Here is a 7,756-nt window from a genome sequence, read left to right on the forward strand (position 1 = left end):
TATAAATTAAATTTAAAAAAATGTAAAAATCTAAAGGTAAAAGTTTTAATCCACACTAATGCCTTTCTAGCAAGCCTTCTCACATAGTTGCTTCAACCGCATGAGTTTTTTTTTTCCTTAGTAACAATGAAATAGCAATGTTCCTAAATCACTTTGAGGAGTGTAACTATTCATTAGATATATAACCTCTACAAACTAACCCTGTAACATTAACAAACCACGTGGGGTCGCAGAAATACCTGGATAAGGACCCAGGCGTGGAGCAACCCCTCTCAGGGCTGAAGGACCCAGTAGATCTTCCAAGATCATCCGTCTAGGAGAAGGAAAACGCTGAAACTAAACCTAAGGGGAGGGAGGCCTCTCCAGTTTTGAATGACAACCTTCCTAGAGCTGGTGACACAAACAAATTACCGGTCTGCAAACCTAAACTGCTTAAGGAGTAGATAGGCTCTGTCTATCGCCCGGCTTCCATACTCCTTCTTTGCCTATTAGTCAAGCGCAGAGACGCTATCACAGTGATTCGACAAAACACTCAGTTTCTTGTTTCTTGTCTAGGCCAATGAACGCCGTTTTCTCGACTCCCGACACATCCCACCCCTCAAAACTGGGCACTTGGAAGTGCTTGAGTACCACATATGCCTGTGCAATTAGATTGAGTTGACATTCTTCTGATGTGTTGAGGGTACCGGACTGACAGTTCCTGGCTGCTGTTTCCGACTGGTAGTACATGGGCCCTAACTCTTTAGTAGCGCTTAGAGCGGTTGCTCCATCAACAGTTGTATAATATCGGGATGTTTGTAGTGCTATGTCGCGCATGAAAAGGGACCGTGAACTCATCCCCGATGAGCTTTCCTGATGCCACAGTCCTAGTTGAAGAAAGGTCAGCTAATTGACTACTTGTGTTGCATGTCTGATACCCTGCATAACCTCTTGTTCAGCTCTCCCTTACCTAACTGAAATTCTTTAAAAACATGATGACAGTACAATAAAAAATAATCTTAAACCAGGCTTAGGGACAAACAAATCCAACTTGCCTCCTTCCTTGAGGCTTGCATTCACGAACACGCGTGGGCTTAGAACTAATTTAGCTGATGTTGAAGCATTTCATGTAACAAATACTCCGGATATCTTAGCACTAACTGAGACTAACCTACACTCCTCCATGCCCTCTAACCACTTTAACATGCCTGGATATCTCCCACTCTGCTGTAAGGACTCTGACAGACATATGCACGGACTTGGAGTCTACATTCGTAACACCCTCCGCCTGACTAGAGAAACAAACCTAGAATCGGACGATCAAAGCTTTATGTGCTTTAGACTAAACATACAACATAACATTAGCTACTTTTATTTTCTCTACCGCTCTCCCTCGACCCAGGACTGCACCATAATAAACAAAGTCTCTGACAGCATAGACACAACACTCTCTCCTCGACACTAGCGCACAAGTACATGTATCTGGTGACTTTTATGTTCACCACAAAAACTGGCTTGGATTCTCTACTTACACAGATGCAGCAGGCAGCACAACACATAGTTTCGCTATATCTCACTCCTTATCACAATGGTTACGTTTCCAACCTGTTTCCCTGACCAGCAAGAACAACACGCATCACTTCTAGATCTATTTCTGACCACAGTTCCCGAGGATTGTATAACAAATGCTGACAGCCCACTCGGGAACGCTGATCATGCAGTGATAATGGTCGAAATCGCCCTAAACTCTAGACCCAAAACTGAAGAGCCAATGCTCAAAACAACGAGATATTATAAAAGACTGACTGGGAAGCCATCAGAGATCTTATCAGAGATGCCCCATGGTAGTGGAGCAGCTTAATGTGATTTTTTGCCAGAATCGTTCATTTGGTGATACAAGCATGAAATTTGGCATCAATAGTCTCTGTAAGTTACATTTTCAGAAAAAAGTGCTGGCCATCAAAAATTCCAATATGGCGACCATTTTTTTCAAGATGGCCGCCAGCAAACCACAAATTTCCATAAACGTTCATTTTTTCCAACTTTTATGCCTAAAAAGGACTGCTAATGCAAGGATGACAAAGTGGATAACCTGTTTTTGCCTATAAAATGCCCCAGAAAGGCTTACAAACCATGCTAGCCATCCTGAAGAAATCAGGTGTTCTTAATTCCGTTACCTTCCTCACTCCATACAAGCCCCTGAATCAACCCATTGAGAAATTGTGACCAAGGCGGCACATCTCAGGAGGATCAAATTAAATACCACCGTTTTTTCCACAGGAGGAGAATTTTGCAGAATATTATGACGAGAGTGTATGTCGCTCACTACCAGGGCACACTGGTGACAGACACTGCTGTGGAACTCAGCATGGGGTTCAATATCAGCTAAACTCCAGTTTAGTATCCCAAATGCTATCTAGCCAGCCCCTAAGGTTGGATAGCCGCACCTGGATTGACAGGATGTGCCAGCGCGGGAGAGCCGAGCCAAGGATGACAGGGGCTTTATTGTTATCCGGATGGTGTACAGATCGCACGGGATTTAAATGATATTAAATGATGATCGGGTTAGGTGTAGGGCAGCAGCATGAACCTAACTGTATCCCATACATCAAAGTGAGCAAAGGTGGTAAGGTGGTAAAAGGATAAACCCTCGGCCTACACCACTTCAACGACTCTTACGATGGATGCCAAAACTAGACAGCAAACTGACTGGGGTAAATGTTGCCTTTGTCAGGTTGACAAAAGAGATAAAACTCTAATTTCACCTCTTAGCTCATTCCAGAGGAAACAGGACTATGCTGGATATGCGAAAATATCAAAAAATGTGCCTTTGTTTAATGCCCTTAATGATATGCCAATACCCTTTAATCCAGCACGGTTAGATGAAGGAGAAGGCATAGAAGCCACACTGATACGAAATAAAGCAAAATATCACCAAAGCTGCCGACTATTGTTCAATAATACAAAACTGCCAAGAGGACAGAAAAGGAAAATAACCCCCAGTACATCAGGCACAGAAGAGAACCGTGAGAAGAGACAAAGGACCTCAGACCCTCCAGAGGTACAGTGCTTCTTATGTGAAGAAGAGGATGAAATATCAAATTTAAGACAGGCAATGACCATGCAGCTGAATGAAAGGCTTAATCAGTGTGCCCGGGCCCTAAACAATGGAAAGCTCCTAGCAAAGTTAAGTGCTGGTGATGTTGTTGCCCAAGAGCTGAAGTATCACCCTTGATGCTTGGCACAGTTATACAACTCAGAGCGAGCACATCTTAATATCATGAAGCAAGAGGAGAATGACAGCGGTCAAGGGAAAGATGTTTACCCCCTAGCGTTTTCAGAGCTTGTGATCTACATCATGGATAGCATGGTTACCGGTACAGAAACAACACCAGTGATATTTCGACTTGCTGATCTAGCCTCACTTTACAAGCGTCGGCTGCAACAACTAGGTGTGGAATCCCCAGAGGTCAATTCTACCAGATTAAAAGATCAGTTACTCTCTAGGATCCCTGAGCTTGAAGCACATAAGAAAGGGCGAGATGTCCTTCTTGCATGCAGAAAAGATGTAAGCACCATTCTATCTGATGCTAGCAAGTACAGTGAAGCCATACATCTGGCTAAAGCTGCTGATATCATCCGGAAAGGGATGCTGGCTCACAAGACAAAATTCAGCCAGGCATTTCAAGAAGGGTTTGGAGAGGAAGCCGTTCCCCAGGCACTTCTGCAGTTTGTTTGCAGTATTGAGCATGGGATGGACATAAGGTCCCATCTGAATCATGGTATTGTGCAGTCAGATGTGGACATTGCTCAACTACTGCAGTTCAACTGTTACTCAAAGTACAGGGAAGGTTCGAAATCTCAAAGACATGCCAAAGACCGTGAAACACCATTTGCTGTTTATGTTGGAATGAAAGTTTTTGCAAAGACAAGAAAGAGACAACTGATCGACAAGCTGAATGAGAATGGAATAAGCATATCTTATGACAAAGTTTTGGAAATATCAGGACAGTTGGGTGAGACTGTTGTAAAGCAATATGTGGAAGATGATGTCGTGTGTCCACCAAATTTGAGGAAAGGGCTGATCACAACATCTGCTGTAGATAACATAGATCACAACCCAACTGCAACAACATCAAGCACATCTTTCCATGGTACAAGTATTTCAATGTTCCAGCACTCAAGTTCAGATAATGTAGGAGAAGCACGCATCTTGGCCAATGTTGCAGAAGGTCGGACGAAGAAGGTCCCGGATCTTCCAGAGTGATGTACAAATATTCCACCAGCCTTCTTCCGTAAGAAGAATCCAGAACCAAGCATCCGTGATGACTTTTCACTTCCAGATCCCAGTCTTATCCAAGAGAAGGTCAAGCTTGAAAATGAATGGTTGGAAAAGGTCCATAATACCACTGATGTAGATGGTTCACCAAATGTAACATGGTCTTCCCATCATGCAAGCAACCAAAGAGCAGAATTTGTGACTAGTATAAATGCTTTGCTGCCCCTTCTGCGAGATCAAGCACACAGTGTTGCCACCATAAAGCATGCTATGGATAAAATCAAGGAAACTGTGTCGTTCCTAAACCCAGGACAAACACCCATTATAACAGCAGACCAGCCACTCTATGCACTGGCGAAACAGATACAGTGGCATTGGCCAGACATATATGGGGAGGACAAGTTTGTAATAATGTTTGGTAGACTACATATTGAAATGACAGCCTTTAAATCAATAGGGTCAATGTTAGAGGGCAGCAGATGGACTGGTGCACTTGTTGAGGCAGAAATACCATCTTCAGGCTCTGCAGATTCATTTCTATCAGCTACAAATGTTACAAAGACTCGCCAAGCTCATCAGGTTACAGCAAGCAGTTTATTCAAACTCTTGAAGAAAGGTTACAGTGCATATTTTGTTGAACAGGAAGACAGTGATGAGAAAACTGTCACCTTTGAAGAGTGGTGTGGCTTCCGCAGTAAAGAGAGTCCTCTGTTTCAGTTTTGGTTCTTGATTCTGAACATGGAGCTGACCATTCTGACACTGATGCGTGCTTTCAGAGAGGGAAATTTCGCATTGTATCGTGAATCTCTGGCAGAACTGATACCCTATTTCTTCGCAAACAACAGTGTTAATTACGCACGATGGCTTCCAGTTCATCTTCGAGATATGATGAGCTTAGAGAGGCAACACCCAGAGGTTGCACAACAATTCCAAAATGGAAACTTTGTAGTTCACAAATCTGACAGGCATTTCTCATCAGTCGCCATTGACCAAGCCCACGAACAAAATAATGCTAGCATCAAAGGAGATGGGGGAGCTATTGGGCTGACAGAAGATCCAGCAGCTCTTCGAAGATGGATGGTGGCTGGGCCAGAAATAAGGAAGTTGGTGGCCGACTATAAAACAGCATCAGGGAGTAATGATGTGAAGAGTGACACTCGTCACCAGGAACAGTCACCTGCAGCTCAGAAGATATTCCTTGAGAAGGTTCAAAGGCTCACCATGGTCCTAGAGGAAATGGGCAATCCATTCACTGAGGTGACAGGAGATCTGCTGACCCTTGACACAAAGGACATAGCAGAATCATCTGCGGCTGAACGTGTTGCTACACATCTTCAGAAGGGGAAAGAACAGTTCAAAACGTTTATGGATAAACTTAACGATGGTCAATATTTCTACCAGTCGATCAAGAAGAACAGCATAGATTTCTTCAAAACGGGGACCGGCCAAAGCAAACAATCTGAGAAGAAACTGATAAAGGAGGATTGCCACCTGTTTTCCCGCCTTTTCATCTCTTGCCAAACTAGAGGTTGTGATCTACAGGAATTTTTCAAGCATGAGAACCAGTCGTTTCCCCCCTCTCTCAGCAAGAATGGTAACCTACGTCCAAGTACCAAGTCAGATCTTGTGGAAATTCTCCAAGGGCAAGTTCAGCTTCCAGAGTCCAAGCCAGAATCTGATGTACTGATTGTTGATGGGGCTTCATTGGTGAATGCTGTTGCACCAAAAACACCAAAGACATTTGAGGAATATGCCAAAAACGATATTCTTCCCTTGGTGCAGAACTACAGCCACACTCACAAGAGAACAGATATCATTTTTGATGTATACCATAAGACCAGCCTTAAGTCAGAAGCTAGATCTAAACGTGAAAAGGCCATCAGGAGGAGAGTTACAGCAAAGAGCAAACCGCCTACAAACTGGAAGAGCTTCCTTCGAGACAGCACTAACAAATCAGAACCCTTCCACTTCCTTGCCGATGTCATAGCTGAAATGACCACAAGCAATGCATTCCTTGTGACTAGGGAGGAAATCATCCTTACCAGTGCCAATTACACCAACTTCAGCTTAGAGAATTGGCACCCTGTACGCATGAGGAGGCTGACACACGGATATTCTTACATGCTTGGCATGCAGCTAAGGAGGGCTACAAGTCTGTACTGGTTGATGCAAATGACACAGACATTGTAGTAATTGCCATATCGATGATGCCTTCTCTCACAGCAATTGGTCTTCAGGAAATGTGGGTGAGATTCGGCAAGGGGGAACACACCAGGTGGATTCCTATACATGACCTTGTGTCCAATCTAGGACCAGAGAAATCCAAGGGAATGTTGTTCTTCCATGCCTTCACAGGGTGTGATGTTGTATCTTCTTTCAATGGCAAGGGAAAAAAGACAGCCTTGCAGACATGGAATGTATTTAATGAAGTCTCAGCCACATTTGCAAAACTCAGTCTCAGCCCACCTGAAATTGAGGAGTCTGATCTACAAGTATTGGAGAAATATGTAATTCTCATGTATGATAGGTCCAGTGCAACCTCATCAGTAGATGGCGCAAGACTTGACCTCTTTGCACAGAAGCAAAGGTCATATGACTTAATCCCACCAACTCAAAATGCACTCAAGAACATGCCAAAAGAGCTGCCTATCAAGCAGGTCATGTTTGGGGACAAAGTGTCATACGTGATCCAGAACTTCAGTGTCCTTCAAAGTGGGGATGGTCAAAAGAAGATGACTCTTGGAAAATTGTGTGGACTTCGCTGGAACCGATTTCAAAATGCTGCAGTGAACTGACAAAATGTGGATGCAAGACTGACTGTGGTGGAAGGTGCAAATGTAAAAAGACTGGGTTGCATTGTACTAAACTTTGCAGTTGCCCTTTTCAAGCTTCTACAGGAACACTAGAACACTGAACGAGTTTAAATTGAGTAATATTATGACAACAAAACCAACTTAAGCTCGATAAACGCACTGTATTATACAATAATATGCTGAAATTTTTCAAAATTTGGACTCCTATGGCGGCCATCTTGGAAAATGGCCGCCATATTGGAATTTCAGGTGGCCAGCACTTTTTTCTTAAAATCTACTATCCAGCGAATATTTATGCCAAATTTCATGCTTGTATCATCAAATGAACGATTGTTTGAGTAATCTGCTCCACTATGGGGAAATATTTTTTCTCTTCCTGCTGAACAGTGCCCAAATGAGACTACTGAATGGTTCAAAACGGCAATTGAAGCACATGTTCCCATGCGGAAATTTTATAGCAAGCCCCACTCTCCCCAATGGTTTACTTCTACTTGCGCAACTGCCATTGCTCAAAGGCAGCATGCATAGCGCAGATTTAGCCGACATACGTCCAGTTCAAACAGACAGAAGTATATAGAAGCTAGAAGTAACGTTAAGAAAGAAATAGCGACAGCTAAGAGAGAATTTACTGAAACCGCTAAAAAGCGCATCGAAACACAAAAATTAGGAACTCCTGACTCCTGGA

This window comes from Euprymna scolopes, chromosome 2 (assembly GCF_053919585.1).
Source record: "Euprymna scolopes isolate OS-2025 chromosome 2, ASM5391958v1, whole genome shotgun sequence".
In the NCBI taxonomy this organism is placed as follows: domain Eukaryota; kingdom Metazoa; phylum Mollusca; class Cephalopoda; order Sepiida; family Sepiolidae; genus Euprymna; species Euprymna scolopes.